The 19,746-nt window shown below is 35.9% G+C and overlaps 1 protein-coding gene across 1 annotated transcript in view; it reads left to right on the top strand.

Annotated features, from left to right (window-relative positions):
* Window positions 1-19,746, top strand: part of LOC107665051 (voltage-dependent R-type calcium channel subunit alpha-1E-like) — a gene marked incomplete at its 3' end in the record, with an annotated part of 118,466 nt that overhangs the window by 4,427 nt on the left and 94,293 nt on the right. The window lies entirely within an intron of this gene.

Genomic DNA, 19,746 nt, shown 5'->3' with positions numbered 1-19,746 from the left:
GGGTAGGGCTATAAATTGTGACCTGGACTTGACTGAAAATGCAGCTTGTAGGAGAGACTGCTGCTGATAATCTTTTTCTGGCCGTGCAATTTGTATATATTAGAGTGACTTATTAATGCAGTTTTTACGAAGGTATTTTGCTTTCAATAGAAGTGGCTAAATTGAAGGTAACATAAATGTATTAATGTGAATGAATGTATATGAATGATTATCAATGTTTAAATAACCTTAAAGGAATCGTTCACCCACAAATTTTAATTCTGTCATTAATTACTCACCCACATTTCGTTTCAAACCCGTAAGACCCTCGTTCATCTTCGCAACACAAATTAAGATATTTTTGATGAAATCCAAAAGCTTTCTGACCCTGCATAGACAGCAACGGAACTGACACGATCAAGGCCTAGAAAGGTAGTAAGGACATCGTTAAAATAGTCTATGTGATGTCAGTGTTTCAACCGCAATTTTATGAAGGTTCAAGAATACTTTTTGTGCGCAAAGAAAACAAAAATAACAACTTTATTCAACACTTTCTTCTCTTCCGCCATTCATGAGAGTACCACGACAAGTTTTCATTTTTGGGTGAACTATCCCTTTAACAGAATTTATCTCAAGGCTTATGCTTAAATGCTTGAAATGTACAGTTTTGTAGACAAATATAAATTGTGCCTATGTGAAGATTTTTTACTAAACTGATTATTGATTGATTGATTGATTGATTGATTGATTGATTGATTGATTGATTCATTCATTCATTTATTCATTCATTCAGTATTTATAATCAATACATTTTCTATAGCCTATATTTTTTATTTTATTTTATTTATGTGTATTCTATGTATTTATTACTATGGACAAGTGTCTTGCATACAATGGAGCTCCATCACTACTGTTTAAAGGCATCCCAGGATGCATCTCATGTAGTTTATTGAGAGAATGTCTGGACTAATATGCAGAGCTGGAATGTAGTCAAAAGGTGGTGAAGGAGCTCAGATATAACATAGATTAGTTTTATAATTAGTACATTCTATATTTATGTATGCATTTATTTATTTTGTACTGGATAGAGATAGTGTGGTTCGAATGTCCAGACTAGTTGCTGGATTGGAGGCAAAAGTGGTGACTTTGAAGAAACTTAATTATAACTGTAATGACTTGATTACTTTTATTTTATTTTAGGGAATTAATTTGTTGTCTCCTGATTGGATTAATCTTTAATCACTCCTCTGAGTGGATGACGACAAGACCGGCAGGAAGTCGACCCAGAATATTGGAATCATGTGCTGGGTGATTAGCAAACCTCATGATGGCTGATAGGGGCATAGCAGTAGTGTCCGTATATGATAGAAATCCCTACATAACATAGTTGTATATGTAAGCTAACATGTTCACAGCATAATTTCTACAGTTGCATTTTCATTGTTGTTATTTGATCATACATTTGATCACTTTATTGTTATTCTAATGACGTGTAATAGAGTAGTAATAACAAGAATGAGTCTAAATTATGGCCATAATATGTCAAAACGTGTCTTTTTTTTTATGGGAAACCTTATGCATGATACAGATAAGCTACGTGTTTTCTTGTCTATATTATGTTCAGCGTGTTCACCCATCGCCCGTCAAGATAGTATTTCAACGTGACTACAGTAAGGTTACATATGAGTCACAGCTCTCGTAAAACATAAGCTTTTGTCCTCCTTCAGTGCATAGGTAAAAGAGCCTGTGCTTTTCTTGTCAGCAAACAACTGTTTCATATCTAACACTAATGCAAAGCAGTTAATTGGAGAAATGGGAAGCACATAACATCGAATCTGTGAGCTTAGCCCATTTTCTGTCTTATATTTGGTCCAAATTGTTCAGACAGACATGTAAGTGTACTAAAACCATGTTGCATGACTCTGTTGTGTGTGTGAATGTGCTGTGTGACTGCGTGGGAGTCTCTGTTCAGTTGTTAAGTAGCAGACAGGAAAAAGACAAAGCCCGGGAAAAAAAATAGCTGTCACAAGCGCACAACATCATGTGTCATTTCGCACACATGCAGAGACAATTGTGTTTCACAATATGTCTTGCGCTGGGCTATTATCGCCAATGTCTCTACAGATGCCTAATAGTTTGTTGATGCTCGCCTGGGTTGCGTGATTAAGCACTGTCAGGATAACCGGTGCAGTCAAGAGTGACACAGTGTTTTCATCTCCCATCTGACTTCACTGTATTTAAATAGGCACAGGTCATAGGCATTGCCATGGCAACCTTGCCGCTGATTGCGTCAAAATCAAAACTCTTGAAAAGTGGCTGGAGCGGGTCCTCAAGCCACCCATCCCCATTGCCTCCTTTCAAGATCTAATTAAACCTCTCACTCAAACTGAACTTTGACCCTCATTCTGTAAAACATGGGCAGCTTTGAACACACTTTACCTTATAATAATAAATGATTATAATTAATAATTAATAATTATCGTTTGTAGATAATAGGCAGGTCTGATGTCACAGATTTGATCTTCAGTTTTGGTAAGACTATTCTATTCTATTTAAGACTATTCTATTCTATTCTATTCTATTCTATTCTATTCTATTCTATTCTATTCTATTCTATAAGCCACTTGCACAAACCACCCTGGATGAATGGCAATCCTATCACAGGTTTTGTTTTGTTTTATTTGATTTTATTGTTCTATTCTATTCTATTCTATTCTATTCTATTCTACAAACCACTTGCATAAACCACCCTGGATGAATGGCAAGTCCATCACAGTTTATTTTATTTTATTTTACTTTATAATCTATTAACATGTTTACTGACATATCAAGACTTATGGATATAAAATTATAATTAAACTTTATTTGGAGTACTACTTGTGCACAATGCACATTTCTTAATATTAAGCCTAAAATGTGTTTTAATGTCACTATTGATGAGGATTGTATGATCTTTGAATATCAGTCTTTAAATGCAAGATATATACTATATACAAGATATATGTATATATATATATATATAGTTTTATTTTCAGATATAATGTGAAACAAACATTACAAACATAATTTTTCTTTAACAAAAGCAAAACTAACAAGAGAAAGAGAAATCGAAAGAAAGAAAGAAAAAGCAACTCAGAAATAATCTATTTAGCTGTCTTAATTATTAATATAAAATAAAATCCTAAAATCTAAAAAATAATGTATATCCTTGCAATTATTTTGCAATAAGAGAAGGTAAATGCTCCAAAAAAGAAAAAAAAAAATTTTCAAAAGATTTTGGTGATTTCCTAACATTGAAAAGGATGTTCTCAGAGGTGCAATATGAAATCATTTCATTGATCCAATGTTTTCTAGATGGAGAACGAGTCGACTTCCAATTCACTAATATACATTTTTTCCCAGCCGTACCAGACAAAAGTATGAAATACTTTTTTAAATGCAAGATAGAAGTATACTTGCAATAGAGCACAATCAAATATACTTCAGTATATCTTTAGTTGGACTTCAGCACTACTGCCATACAATTAAATTGCATTAAGTAAAAAATTGGTTGTTCCAATTTAGCAGACTTTAAGTAGAGGTGCATCTCAATAAATTAGAATGTCGTGGAAAAGTTCATTTATTTCAGTAATTCAACTCAAATTGTGAAACTCGTGTATTAAATAAATTCAATGCACACAGACTGAAGTAGTTTAAGTCTTTGGTTCTTTTAATTGTGATGATTTTGGCTCACATTTAACAAAAACCCACCAATTCACTATGTCAACAAATTAGAATATGGTGACATGCTAATCAGCTAATCATCTCAAAACACCTGCAAAGGTTTCCTGAGCCTTCAAAATGGTCTCTCAGTTTGGTTCACTAGGCTACACAATCATGGGGAAGACTGCTGATCTGACAGTTGTCCAGAAGACAATCATTGACACCCTTCACAAGGAGGGTAAGCCACAAACATTCATTGCCAAAGAAGCTGGCTGTTCACAGAGTGCTGTATCCAAGCATGTTAACAGAAAGTTGAGTGGAAGGAAAAAGTGTGGAAGAAAAAGATGCACAACCAAGAGAACCGCAGCCTTGTGAGGATTGTCAAGCAAAATCGATTAAAGAATTTGAGTGAACTTCACAAGGAATGGACTGAGGCTGGGGTCAAGGCATCAAGAGCCACCACACACAGACGTGCCAAATTTGAGTTGAATTACTGAAATAAATGAACTTTTCCACGACATTCTAATTTATTGAGATGCACCTGTATACCAGTTTATTATACCAAATTGCAGGGTATTTTTATTAAGTACATCAATATATAAATGTATTTGTTTTATACTTAGCATAAAATAGATGTATTTCAAATAGTATATTTATTTTTCACTAGGGCAGGTGTCCTAAAAAAGCATATTTTATTATATTCATTAAAAGCATAAAAAGCATGTTTTATTATATTATTCAAGTCAAGTCAAGTCACCTTTATTTATAAAATAGCACACCTAGGTTCCTAACTGATGACGAAGAATTGACAGAGCAGCCATCAAGTCTTAGAGAGTGTTCTAGGTTATTATATGCAGAATATCCACAACAATCATTGAAAGCGGTGCATGATAAGACTTTGCATGTGATCAGTGCAGTCGATGTATCATTATATTCAAAGCCTATTTTTACTACCATTTGGCGCTCAATAGGTGTTAATTTTGGACCCTGTGCTCAGGACGTCACTGGACGGGAGACACATTGTAAGATAATGAGAGAAACAGGGTGGGCAGGAGCTGCTCTGAGAAGAGAACAGTGTAGAACAGAGGCCAGATGACAGACATGCCTATATATAGATTATATTCATAAGACAGAGTTACTCGCACATACATTCACAAAACATACAGTACAGTAGCTGCACAGATACATATGCAAGCTAAACCTAACCCTTACACAAATCTCAGTGCATTTTTAACTTATAAACATAAAGACATTTTTTAGTAAGTCATTTTCCTAATGTCTGTAGGTTTTACTTTTACTATTGTTGGACATTTGGTGACCCAGATGCACATAGATCACATAGATATGCTTAGAGACAATTATGATAAACACACACTCACAAACATTCATAAACACACACACATTGAGTCTGCATTGCCCGTAGCCTGTGTGATCCTCCAACAGGAGTCGGGGTCGTTCATCCAGGTGGAAAACAGAGGTGGTGTTCTCTAGCGTGGACCTGTGGTTGTGACGTGTCGAATGGAATGGCCCGTGGCGCTCTGCTGTCTCCAACATTCACCATCATTCTGTGCTCTGGCCAAGTGCAGAAATGCGGCAGATAGCTTGTGCAGACATTTAGATTTTGTGTCTCAGATGTCCACAACAATCATTGAAAGCGGTGCATGATAAGACTTTGAATGTGATCAGTGCAGTCGATGTATCAGGAATACTGGGAATGATTGATGTTTATTGTCATGATTAGAGCCCGACCGATGTATAGTTTTGCCGACTGTATCGGCCGATATGAGCCTGTCGCAGATATATCGGTATCAGCGTAAATGCCACCGATATGTCACCGATATGAGCATTTTTTTTACAGAACATTTTTTTTACAGAACGCTCCATTGTTTGCTACTGGCAATCTGGATGAAACGCTTTAAAGCTTAAGTGTATAGAATACCATTAAAAATTTGAACGGCCATATCTCTGTAATGGCGCGGCGGATCCGCACCAAATTTGGGGGATCCCATCAGCTTGAGGAGCCCTCTTGAACGCTGAATCAAGTGTACATCTCAAGGCCCCCTTTCGAATGAGACCATCCCCACAGGTAGCTACCGACGCGCGGAGGGCGGCGTTCGAGAGGGCTCCTCGAGCTGAAGGGATCCCCCGAATTTGGTGCGGATCTGCCACACTGTTATGGAGTATGTATGTACTGCATTCTATATATAGTACCAGTCAAAAGTTTGGACACACGAATGGGAAAGTGTCCAAACTTTTGACTGGTACTGTACTATATATACACATAAAGAATATTGACTGATATATCAATATCGGCATTGGCCCTCAAAAAACCCATATCGGTCGAGCTCTAGTCATGATACCAGGTGCAGCAGGTCAAAGTCACACTTGCTTTTCTGTTTATAAGTTTTGAAACATGTTTTTGAAACATTATATAGGCTACGTAACCTGAATTCAGGAAAATTTATTCTTTCGATTTTTACATATCTTTTGATATAACCAAAAGTTTGAAGTCAGATGTTAAAAGAAAGAGGTCAGTAAAAAAAAAAACTTTTATTTGGGAAGAATGCATTAAATTGTTTAAAAGTGACAATAAATGCATTTATAATGTTACAAAAAATTACATTTAAAATATTTCATATCAAGAAACCTACCCGCAAAGCTACAGTACTGTTAAAGGTTTCAGGCACTTGTAAAAATTCTGTAAAATGAGGATGCTGTCAAAAATAATGTCATAAATAGATATTCTTTATCAATTAACTTCTATTAACTAAATTAAATCCACATTTGGTGTGACCATCCTTTGTGTTTAAAGCAGCTTTTGCCCTAGGTGCACTTGTACATAGTTTTTCAGGTAGCTTGGAGACGTTGCCACTGTTCTTCTGGATTTCGTCTGTCTCAGTTTGTTCTGTTTCTTCATGTCATTCCAGACAGACTGGATGATGATGAGATCAGATCTCTGTGTGGAGCACTGGCTGTTATCAGACTCCTTGTGCAAACAAAAATCTCACTGGATTATTACAATTAATGGCAAAAAGAATGTTTGGAAATGTAAACTGATATTTCCTACTGACACACTACAGCAAAAGATAATAACTGACTTAAAATCATTTTTAGCCAGTGAAAATACTAGTGTTCTAATAATTTTTCTTGTAAGTCCTCCCTGTCTCCTACGAGAAAATTTTCCAATCACATATTCCCATAATCCACATAACGGATCTGTGAGCCCAGGCTTTACTGTACTGCATGACATTATCTTAAATGGCAAACTGAGATATCTCTGATCAGACATGATCACATATTCAGGGTGCCCAACTATTTAAAGAAGTATGGGTGTTTATATTGAGAGGCTGTGGGTGTTTTTGTCTTCAGGGGATATTTAAGACACATTTGAAAGCATTTTCACCTTAAATTGTTCTCTTCAGCCTATAAATGTTCCACCCTCAACAACCAGCAGAGTTTAAATGTCAGACTTGTTTGTCAAAGCTGAATAATTTATGTTGACATGTTGAAAAGGCCTATTCATCAGCCTGATCTGATGTGTTTGTCAGTCACAAAAGGAGGAGGGACAGAAATGAAGAATGATGTGTTTGGATGCACAAGCACAGTCTCTTATTTGTCAGTGTGCTCATAAATTTAGCTTAATTCACAGTATCTAGTCAATAATCAATAATGCTGAAAAAAGCTGACCCATTTTATTTTGCATACTATTCTGAAAGTTTTTTTGGTAAATTCGAACAATTTGCAGTAATACGTGTAATGCTTTACCATCTATTATGTCTAATGTGTGTGTGTGTGTGTGTATATATATATTTATAATATTCAAAACGATTCTACACTTGAGATGTCTAGTGAGGTAAATAAACTTAATCATTAAGCAAAATTAGATTTTCAGGGGCATTTTTGACCCTAACAAGAGCAAACCATGTAAAAAGCACAGTGTCCATCAATGTCAAGTACTTCAACAGAATCAGTTAACTGAAATACATTTTCATTCTGAACAAATCATGCTCTGCTAGAAATGCACTTTAAATAATTGTTTGGTCCCTCTCTCTTGTATACTATAACATGCACAAAACCCATAACTAGATTGGCCTAATATCATGAAATGGGAATAGCATGAAATATATCAGATATTGGATACAAACAAATATAAAAATATAAACTGAAGCACATATTAGCATTATAAAATCATGTAAATAAAGGGTCACTTTTCATACACGTTTGGTATATAGTTGATATAACTTACTTATTTAAGATAAGTATGTTCGTTATTGGCTAAATGTGTTAAATGAGACTTTATATTTATTTATTTATTTTAACAGTGCAGTAGTTTGAAAAGAATAGTTTGAGGTTGATGGGGAGGGACCAGAGCATGTCAGGTTGATGCATTACATCTGAATGAGTTACTTTTGGATGTATTGATCATCTAGAGCTGTCTTCAGTCTGGAGAGAGGAAAAATTAGGATACTGACAGAAAATGTAATTGGTCGCTAAAGCAAATGATTTTTTAAGAAAAGGATCTGACTGATGCACACAGGACATGGTCTGGGATATACTTATAGAGTGTTTTATTTCATAAACATTTTCAGGAACACTTTAGTTGACAGTTCATTTCTGTTTTTTCGTAAATATTACTTATTATTTCTTGAAGCTGCATGCTTTCAGTTAAACTGGTTACTGTTATGACTACTGTTATGTTGCGGTAATTCTATAGGAATATGTAACTGTAAAAAAGTGTTACTAAATAATTTCTTACAATGCAATAAATAAACAATTTCTTGCAATATACCGGTTGTTTGCTAAAAAATCAGTGCTTTTCACCGCAGATAGACATCAGTATTACTTACAGCTGCTTCTGAAAAGACTATATATATGGAGTCATAAGGTGTCCAGGACTGGTTTGGGAAATGGTTTCAGTGTAGGGCTCATGTAAGCTCAAGAAAAACCAGGGCAAGCTTACAGACTGACCTTCTGGCTAGATAACCATTACACTGACAATTTCCCCTTTTTTCTGTCCAGACACCTTCAACAAACACCTCCCGCTGACCGTAAGATGAAGGCTGCGTCTCTTAGCTTCATAGAAAATTGATAGATATTTATTTTTTTCAAATCTTTTTGTTGTTGATGATAGTCTGCATTCAGTCTTTGTAGCGAGAGCATTTTGAGGTCTTTTGAAGGTCTCACTTTTTTTCCTTTTTGCTTTTAGGTGGAAAATAAGTACTAGTTGTACCTGGAGCAGACTGGTGATGCATTTTTCCAATAGTTTACTGTATGTAAGACTAGGTTTGTAGTATTCTTTCCTGAAATGATTCCTCTTTAATAAATAAATAAATACATTTGTTCAGGAACTAACTACCTTTTTCTAATAAACCAAAGCCTGTTGATTGCAGATTGCATGTTTTTCACTTAATAGTTGTTTTGCCTCTAATATATAATGATATGTAACATAACCTCACCAGCTGTGATTTGATGAGTTATTTCAACACCAGGAATGAGCAAACTCATTAAATAATGTAGCTTTAGAGATTGTTTATCACCTGTAAAAAATTATAATAATACAATAATAATAATAAGCTTTTAAAAAAAAACACAAAAAGCACGAGGCGTGTTATATTGCCCATTTCATCCTTGTTACTAAACTTTAAACACTCAGAAATGTTATTTCACTACGCATGGGGTGATAAACGATCCATCCATACCGTTCCATTTTTAGTACATTTAACATTACATTTCTGCTGATTTAAGTACAGCGAATGAGATCAACCCATTTGTTTCAGCCGCATTCTAGGTTATGGTGTAAGTAACTGCTTGTGGAACGGCTTTTGTGTTAAGAATAGACTTCACAAATCATTTTGTTTTTAATTTCAATCTCTCTCCCCTTCTGTTTCTTTGAGATCATTGCCTCTATCAGCTTTCTGTAGTAATGTTGTTGTAGCTTTAATAGACCCAGTCTCAGAGAAACAAAACGTGAAATATGTGCTCTCACACTCCAGTCTGACTCTGTTAGCAACACACAGTCTTGTGTGTTTTTAATTATTTATGCCCCAGATTTATTGATTTTCTGGAAGCCGCTGCTGGCAAAGCCATGAAATTACATGTCAGCCTCTTTGGTTGATGGAAGTGTTTCATTGTAAATTTGCAAGTTTGTCAGTTTGTTAAAAAAAAAAAAGAAAAAAAGGATGAGCTGATTTTTTTTTCTTTGAAAATAATTACAGAAAATAATTATACAAATTATTAAATGTTATTGTCACAGATGTTCATTTGACTGTCATTTTTCATCAGTGGGTGCTAATTATTCAGCGTTCTCATCCTCTTGATTAATTAGTGATCTAGAATCTAAAGATATTTGATATGAATCAAAGGATTCTCATAATAAAGGGAGGTCATTGTCTAAGGCTGAATCATTCATATCAGACCACATGAAACAGCTTATGAATTCATTATATTATATGCTTCTTCAGCCATTAGGACATAATTTGCATTAACAAAAGCAGAATCCAAAAAGGAGACTCCCACATACTATCTGTTAGACTGTTTAATTAAATTTTTTCCCCCATTAGCGAATTTCATAAATGGATTTAAAAGTTCCACTCACTCTTATTTTCCCAGTTTCTCCATTGATGTGGCCCACAAATGAATTCAAAAGGAGTTATTACAGTGGTCTGTACAAAAAGATTGCTGCTCATAAAAACTACATCATGTTCGTGACTGAACTGGGTGGTTAACTAGAGTCTTGTAGACTGTATATCCCCCTAATAAGCAATGTGTTATTGGTCTAGCTTTGCGTGTTATTATACCTGCTTAGTTCATAGTAACATTTAAAGAAACAGTTCACCCAAAATATGAAAATTTGCTGAAAATGTACTCACCCTCAGCTCAGGTCAAGATATAGAAGAGTTTGTTTCTTGATCAGAACAGACTTCGAGAAATTTAGCATTACATCTGCTCACCAATGTATCCAGTGTAGTGAATGGGTGCCGTCAGAATGAGACAGCTGATAAAAACGTCATCATAATCCACATGAATCCAGTACGAAAAGTAAAATCTTGTGAAGTGAAAAGCTTTTTAAAAGCATTTTTAAGAAACAAATCCATCCAACTTTGTTTAGAACAATTTTTTTTTTGTAAACAGTGCTTGATCTGTGCATGTTTCTCTCCTGAATCGGCTTTTTCAGTTGAGAATACAATATTATAGATAGAGGACTTTTTTCTATTTTAGCCTGAAGCAATGGTTTGAAGTTAAAAAAGCAGCTATTCGCTTTAATTGATAGACTGAAGTCATGTGGATTATTTGTGGATTATTGTGATGTTTTTATCAGCTGTTTGGACTCTCATTCTGACGGCACCCATTCACTGCAGAGGATCCATTGGTGATCAGGTTTTGTAATGCAAAATTTCTCCAAATATTTCCAAGGAAGAAACAAACTCAGCTACATCTTGGAAGGTCTGAGGGTGAGTGCATTTTTAGCAAATTTTCGTTTTTGTCTACTAAGTAATATTTGTTAACTTTTGTACATTTTGGGACATGATGTCTAATGTAAAATCTGCATCCTGAAGACAAATCTGTTGAGAATCTGGTCTTCAAGGGCCCTTTGGTGCTTTGCAGCTTGTGACGCAGTACAAAGACAAGCGTGGAGGAATTGTAGAGGGAGGTGAGTATAGTTGGGGTGGGAGCTTTTAGCTCAAAACATAAAAGTGATGAGAATACAGCAAACCAGATGAATGTCAGATCTTTCCTTTGCTGTGGAATCACTCACATACACGTTCACACTGCATTTAAATATCAAAGGCGGCAACGTGTTCGGAAACCCTCATCATACCTGTGAAACAGTCTGTTTTGGGAGAGATCTGACGAAAGAAAGGCATTAACCCCATTTTGGTCTCATACGTGATTATGACAAACAGCTGCAGTGCCGTTCCTTATAGTCATTATTACAAAGTAGGTCTTAATTAATGTGTCTGACCTACCTGTTGTGCACCTGGGATAGCCTGAGAAAGGTTTGGCCGGTGAAAGATTGTATGTGTGGTTACTTGTTCTCTTTAGATGCTCCATCATCTTGACTCTCCATACCTCTATTGGGAGGCCACAGTCATACCTCATGTGTGATGAGTAATGTTTGTTTGGAGAGCGTGCTGATAGATGGAGACAGTTTATAGATGCATTTCATGGAAGCGTCTCACACCAGCTTCCAGCATTATACTATCTCATCATCTCCCCCTTGTGGTGCATCATGATACTGCATTAACAATCTTTTTTTTGTTGTTGAAATACTCATTTTTTTCAGTTGTAGAGAAGGAAATCTATAATATTGGGAGAAAACTATCCATTTTAGCATTATTATTCATCTCAAAGGCAGCAGCTTTTTTGGCGTAGGACTATATATAGCATGGATTGTATGTAACAAGGATTTTTTTTTTTTTTTGTTAATAAATAAAAAGAAAACAAGAATAGAAAAAGAATAGAGAACACTAGTGTTAGAGGAAGATTTTTCTTTAAAAAAAGAAAGAAAACAAGTAGTTAGAATTGAAATAGAATAAAGTGTTAGAGGGTCAAGTTTACACACACACACACACACACACACACACACACACACACACACATATCTGCATGGTTGGTTTGGTTCACAGATTATAACTCTTTATTGAAGAATTTTTTGAAATCCCTTTGAAGAAAATTAATGGAAAAAAAATGCTTCCACAACCAAGGCCGCTGAAAAATTAGGTGGCACTGCTGTGCTCTATTATCAATAGACCTTAGTCAGGGTAGCACCATATTTAATTTCTGACAGGAATGAAAGTGAGGCTGTGAGGGACAGAAGTACAGTGCGTTCAATGGATTGCACTGTTGTTAAACACCATACCGATTTGTACAGTGTGTGTCATTGTAAAGACTCTAAGTTTCTCACAGCCTTATTTTCATCCGTTAAATTCAATATGGTGTTAAACCTAACTAGGGTCTATAGAGTGAATAAATCCCTTGGTTAAAGGGATAGTTCACCCAAAAGGTTTATTTACGTACAATGGAAGTCAGTGGCGACTGTCAACTGTTTGGTTACATGCATTCTTTAAAATGTGTTCTTTTATGCTCAGCAGAAGAAAGAAACTCGTACAGCTTTGGAACAACTTGAAGTGAGTAAATGACAGAATTTTGATTTTTGGGTGAACTATCACTTTAAGACTTAGCTAATTCTCCTTTAGACAAAAAATGTCTGAAACTGTACCAGTGCTTAGACATTTGTGACCTTTATCCTTGATTGCTTTGCTTGCACTTTTTGCATGCAATGTATTACATTGTCATAATCAAAAATCTCTCTTTGATTACTTGATCACATGGAGTGATGCTTCACTTACAGATACTTACCGTAACTGAACCTTGCTCAAACCAACACATCACTCAGATGAATACTAACATCTCACACACACAGCACTATCTTCCTCCACCTCATCCTCAGCCCCATCTGTCCCTCTGTGCCCCTGACGCCCTTGTCTGTGCCAGCGGGGTGAGAGCCAGGCATGCCATCCATCCTCCCTGCCATGTGGGTTATAAACCTCCGGCAAATGCTGCCAGGACCATCTCCTGAGGGAAGCATTTGAATGGCCACTGTACAGGATGTGTAATTTACAGTGCTGCTCTGATTCATTTGACTTCATTTTAATATTCAGAGTAGCAAAATGTATTTTACAGAGATGGATTATTTAATCTCAAAAATAGGTGAACTGTGCTATGGCTTTGATTAGGAGGTATGGCGCACTTGTTAGAGCTTGTTAGAATTGCAGATTTTTACTTTCTGTTTAATTTTTTACCATAAGGTTTCATACAGTGATATTTGTATGCAGCCGGCAGTTGTTTGAAATAATCCTCATTCATGAATGCCTCTCTGATATAGATTGTTGCAAAATAAGCAGGGATGCTAGTTAGAGTGAGCTTGTACTACGTCACATCAAAAAAGAATGACAAGATATTAAACATTCATATTTTTCTCTTGAATAATTCAACAAACTTAGTGTGATGTGATATCCTGGTCATACTGCGTAAACATTTACTTGGCTTGGATTTGCCATTCTTATCTTACTGTATATCTGGTATTTTGTAAATTCACAGTGCAATCGGCCTTTTTAAATAAGTATATGTTTAGGAATGATGTAGAGTGATCACGTACAATAATTAATATCCTGTTTCATGTTGTTGTTCATAGTCCTCCTGTTGCCCTTTGTAATTATGAATTTCTGAATCATTGCATAGGAAGGTGGAAACAAGATTGTGTGGCATCAACCTAAATCAAACAAACACACATTTATATATTTTCGCTGATTTTTCTGCTGTCCTCCAACTGACGATCAGTTGTTGTACACTAAAATAAAACTGATTATTTTCTGAATATGCGATTTATATATGCTTGAGTTATGGTTTCAGCCCAGTCGTTTGAGATGAGGAGAAGACGAGGCTGTTGCTAGGTAACAGAGCACCGAAAACACAAGCCAAATCGCTTGAATTAGGGCTCGGTTGAAATACTGCACTGATCCCATAGATGGGCTTTATTTAGTCTAAAACAGAGTTGTGATCAAGTGCTCTTGTCTGGGCTTTGGGTTGCCGGTGCTTTTGTGGTGACATTTCTAAGGTGATTATTTCAAATGCTACCCAGGCTCATTGTGCATGAAACGGGATGTGAGAAAGTGTGTCACGTCACTAGATTGGCCAGGACAGGGTGTGTTTTTTCCTGCTGAAACTGTATTTCTCCAATTTAAGTGACATTTTGGAAGATGTTTAATGTTACAGATACCTTATAAATTTTAGTTTATGACGTCTGAAAGAAACAAGGGGGCTTCAAAGAGCTAATTTGTGACATTTATTGTTGATAAAAAAGACGAAAGATAATTAAGTCAGTAAAACACATGCACTGTTGCAATAAAAATGATAAGATGCTTCTGGTTTAGAGGCACTCGAGTTGTGTTTCATATTTTGCAGCCTCTCATTTCAAATCCCATTTGAGCTGAACAATTAAAAACAGGAGACAATTTGTCCTTGACGACATATATAATGGATTAACTATCCATTTGTTTATGGTCCGTTTGTACCATGAAAGAAATGAAATCTCTGCCCTATTTTCTGGCATTTTCACCTTTATTATGATAGGACAGATCAGAGCTGACCAGAAGCGAAGTGGGAGAGAGATGGGGACTGGGATCGGCCTTCAAGTCGGGATTCGAACTTGTGACGCCTGTAGCGCAACGGTGATGTATTTTGGTTTGCTGCCCAAAAAGCTATCGCCGCCAACAGCTCTGCCCTTTTTAAAGGATTAGTTCACTTTCAGAATAAAAATTTCCTTATAATTTACTCAACCCTGTGTCATCCAAAATGTCTTTCTCTCTTCTTGAGGAAAACATTCCAGGATTTTTCTCGTTATAGTGGAATTCAATGGGAGCCAATGGGTTGAACGTCCAAATTGCAGTTTCAATGCAGCTTCAAAGTGCTCTACACAATCCCAGCTGAGGAATAAAGGTCTTATCTAGCGAAAAATGTGAAATTAGATACTTTTTAACCACAAATGCTCATCTTGCACTAGCTCGACTTCTAGAGTATAAATTATCAGGACATTTTTATCCTGGAAGTGAACTAACCTTTAAAACTGAAAATACAGATGAGTTTGTTTCTTCATCGGAACAGATTTGGAGAAATTTAGTGTTACTTCACTTATAGATCCTCTGCGGCAAATGGGTGCCGTCAGAAAGAGAGTCCAAACAGCTGATAAAAACATCATAATACACAAGTAATCCACATGACTCCAGGCCATCAATTAACATCTTGTAAAAAATCTGTGTGTTTGTAAGAAACAAATTCATCAGTAAGATGTTTTTTAACTTCAAACCATTCCTAAGGCTAAAATAGAGTTCCTCTATCCATAATATTGCTTTCTCCAGTAAAAGAAAGTCATCTTGTCTGAATCAGGAGAGAAATATGCACAGATCAACACTGTTTACAAGCAGAAACAGTCCAGAACTGCTCTAAACAAGTATGTCAGTGGATCTTGATGTGACAGGACAACAGCAAATGGACTTTTTCACTGGAGGAAGCGTTGGATTATGGACTCAATAATGAACTTTACAAACATGCAGACTGGAGTTGTGTTGACTATTTGTGGGATAGTAACTAGTAAACTATCCCTGTAAGAACTTGTGTTTGCTCTGGAAGGATGATTCACAATCGAGGTAGGCTATATATCTAGATTTCATTTGAAAGTTGCCTTGTAAGTGAGTGTGTAAATCCTGCAGGTTGGACATTTGGATTGCCTATAGCACATACAGCATGTCTCTGAGTGTGACAGTGGAATGTACATATAAGACTACGGCTGTGAAAGGTGTCTTTTTGTTGAGCGAATCTTGTGCATCCAACAACAGGAGGGACAAATTAGAAATTCAACAGTGTACAGTCACCATGGAGACCACTATTAGGATGACAAGGACACTACATTATGTGGGAGCGGAGATGTCTTTTAATTAGTTGGGAATAAAATACAAAACTTAAACAGAGAGGTCAGGGTCTGCTGATTTACCTTGGATTGAGGTACTACTAGAACTGTCAAATGAATTGTGTTTTCTGTGATCAAACACAGACCCGTTGGACAGAAGTAGGAGGAGGGAGAGAGAAAGACAAACACAGAGAGACAATTACCAGTCTAGACATTACGTATTTTAAATGATTTCTTTTATGATCAAGTTTATGAAATGGCTTATGAAAGGCAGTGGGAATCGGTTGTTTTTCTTGTATCACTCTGTCATTGGAAAACAGCAACAAACAGCCAGCATTTTTTTTTTTGGCATATTTGACTCATATCTGTTTATTTGTTTATAATGTCTACAGCTACGTCTGAACTCATTTTACTCATAAGGCTTCACTATGTAGTGAGTATTGAATGAGTAAACAAACAAGCGGTTTCAAACACAGTATAATGAAAATATCCTCTGATTTTGAAAGACACAAGGAGAGGCAAAATTCCAATTTTCTTTGCTTTCCTCTTACAGAGCTTACAACAAAAAGGAAAAATTAAATAAAATAGTTCAAATTAATACAATAAATAAAAATAAATAAATGTAGCTATATACTGTATGTGTTATTTTGTTTATATAAGTATTATAACATTGAGATTCTAGTTTTTGTTAATAATTTGAATTGGATTTTCAGCTTTCCTGTTAATTTTCGTTAAAGCTTCAGTAATTTTGTTGTGTTTTTGTCACTTTTATTAGTTTTTGTTGTTTTTAAATATGATTATATAGTTTTTATTCATTTTAATTTCAGTTTTAGTTTTATTTATTTTAGTAAATCAAGTTAAACTAAATTAAAATATGAAATGATTTCAGTAAAGTTTGACTTTAACATGTTGCTAACCTACCTGTAATGGCTTGATTCTCTAGTAAGCATAAAACACATAGCACAAAGAAATATTGCATCATATTAAACTTTTAAAATGTATTTTATCAATATAAAACGAAATAATGTCTGCCTAGGATTTTTGTTTATTTATTTATTTATTTATTTACTGAGCTCTGTGCAATGCATTCTGGGACTGCACTCTCTGTAAACAATACATTTGATTCTGCCGAATTCGGCCAAAATAAGGTATCTTAAGAGGCAATGTAATTAAGTAGACTACCTTGATGACTATGACTAGGTTTTGGAACAGAGCAACAGTTCCTCTGTCAGCACAGTCAGGCCGACTGCTGCTCTGACCACTCCCATGCTTTCCATAAGCCTTATTCAACAGAATATAATGAAAACGTGTTGACATCTGATGAATGCGTATGCTACAGTACTTCCTCCCTGCTTCTTTCATTCTACCATTGTCTTTTTCTCTCTCTGACACACTTTCTCTCATTCTGTCACCCTTGCACACACACACACACACATACGCTTTTTTTTCCATCGCCTCCATGGAGCACAACTGTACTTTCACATTCTGAGTAATTGGCCATTGAGGATGGACACTGGCAGCTCACTGTGTGTGTGTGTGTGTGTGTGTGTGTGTGTGTGTGTGTGTGTGTGTGTGTGTGTGTGTTTGCGGTTTTATTTATAGTAGACCTCAATATAGGGCACCTGTTTAAGTGTACTACTTCACCTACTCATCTCAGCTGATATAAATATACACTACCCAGATATATCTGTAATTGGGGCAAAAATCATTGTGTTCCACACAAGCACACCCTGAAGGCTATTGAAGATCATTAAAGTCATCAAACAGGAAGCCGTCAACTGTATTTTACATTTTCATCATCTGTGCTTCCTAAATCATTCGTTTCTATTCACTTTTGAGGGAGAGAGAGAAGAAACATCTTTTCATTCATCTTTCTGTGCTGTTTTGTGATAATAACCTCAATCTGGAATGATCTACTGGGTCAATGGACTATTGCAGTTTCCATCATCATTTTTATTAGCCGCATCCTTTTTTTCCCCCCTTTTCCTCTGCGTGAGATCTCTCACTTTGCAGTCGACTATTATTAGCAGGTATCACTGTATCTCCTCACATTTTGTTGGGTGCGGTTATGCGCTATGGATAGTTTATTATTTGGTTGCTTTAATTCTCTGTGCAGTTCTCTGTTTTTATCTGTAGTGAGGTAGAGGTGCTGTACTTCTTAAAATTAGAATTAGTTATTCTTTATCTTCTTTTTTAATGGCCCAATTGGGAAAGGAAGTGGTAATAACCTTTTATTGCTGTTTTTATTGCCTCTTCAACAAATGTAAAATTCAGTTTTATCTGTTGCATGGTATTATTTTAATGGCCCAATATGTGAAAAAAGAAAATGGTAAAACATCTAGGCTAATTTACTAATCTAGTATGACAAAAAACAAAAAACAAAAAAACAGAAACTTGTAAAATACGTTTTTTCAAATAATGATGTGCCATGTTTCAGAAGGATTAGTTCAGGGTGATTTAAAGACAAATGCATCCTGCATTACATCTGCACAAACATCTTTGAACTCTGACAGCTTTGTTCCACTGATCCTGTCTTGTCTTGTTTCTTTCTGACAATTTGTGCCGTTACCAGGCCAACAAGTACATTCTCCCGCACAAGCCTGTCAGTAGAGCTTGCACACGCGCCGGAAGAGTGAGTTTTAAACACCAATTATCTCTGAGCTCAAAGTCAACTGAACAAGCTGCTCCCAGAATAGAGAGGCTTACACTTGGTACAGGTGTCTGTTATATGAGTGAAAAAAGATGTTACAGTGCTTGAAGTTGATATCCCTCAAACATTCGGAGTTTTCTTTATTTGACGTGTAAACTGAAACATTGAGGACGGGACTTTTTATTCATATTTTATTGAGGGAGAGAGGTAGAAAAATAAAAGGGCGTAGTGACGTCAGCGGGAAAAAACGCGTTTCAGAGACCCGAGCGAGTTGTTGCTTTTTTATGATGTTTTTATTTCTTCCTTTATATTTTGCAATAGCGTGAACCGAAGAATAATAGCCTTTATTAAGAAAATAAATTGTCATTTTGATTTCAAGCTAACTTTTTTTTTATGTAACTGCGTAAAAGAAAGTCTTAAACGAGAAGACGTTTTAAAGATATTTTAGTCCTGCGGCTGGTTTATGTAGTGAACAGTTCAAACTTTGTGAAATGAAATGCTTTCACTCCCTTTTGTAATCGCTCGTTGATTGATAAAACTTGAATATTGACGTTATATCCTAACCTATTGTTTAAGAAAAACAAAGCAACCTATTCGAATCGTATTTGCATGTCTATAGAGGTTATTTGTCTCGCTTTCAGATGAATTTGCGCACTGTGTAGTTTGGAGAGGCAGCACGCGCTCAGACACATTCGCGCTGTGCATGGTGAGGGGTGGCCAGGCGCGAGAGCAAACCTAAAACAAACCACATCCGCGCCTCACAGCACACACAGTGAAGATGGAGCTTGTTGAACACTGTCGTTGACGCGTGGAAAGATTAAAAAAGATACAAAAAAAAAATACCCCGTTTAAATTAAGTAAGTGAGATGGAAGAGTGACGAAGGAGGTCAAAACAGACCCGGAGAGATTTCAAAACGATGACTTTTTAGTTTTACCACGGTGTAGCCTA

The sequence above is a fragment of the Sinocyclocheilus anshuiensis genome, unplaced genomic scaffold (genome assembly GCF_001515605.1).
Source record: "Sinocyclocheilus anshuiensis isolate Anshui unplaced genomic scaffold, SAMN03320099.WGS_v1.1 scaffold555, whole genome shotgun sequence".
Taxonomy (NCBI): Eukaryota; Metazoa; Chordata; class Actinopteri; order Cypriniformes; family Cyprinidae; genus Sinocyclocheilus; species Sinocyclocheilus anshuiensis.
The sequence above is the reverse complement of the archived record's forward strand: the minus strand, read 5'-3'. Positions and strand labels throughout refer to the sequence as shown.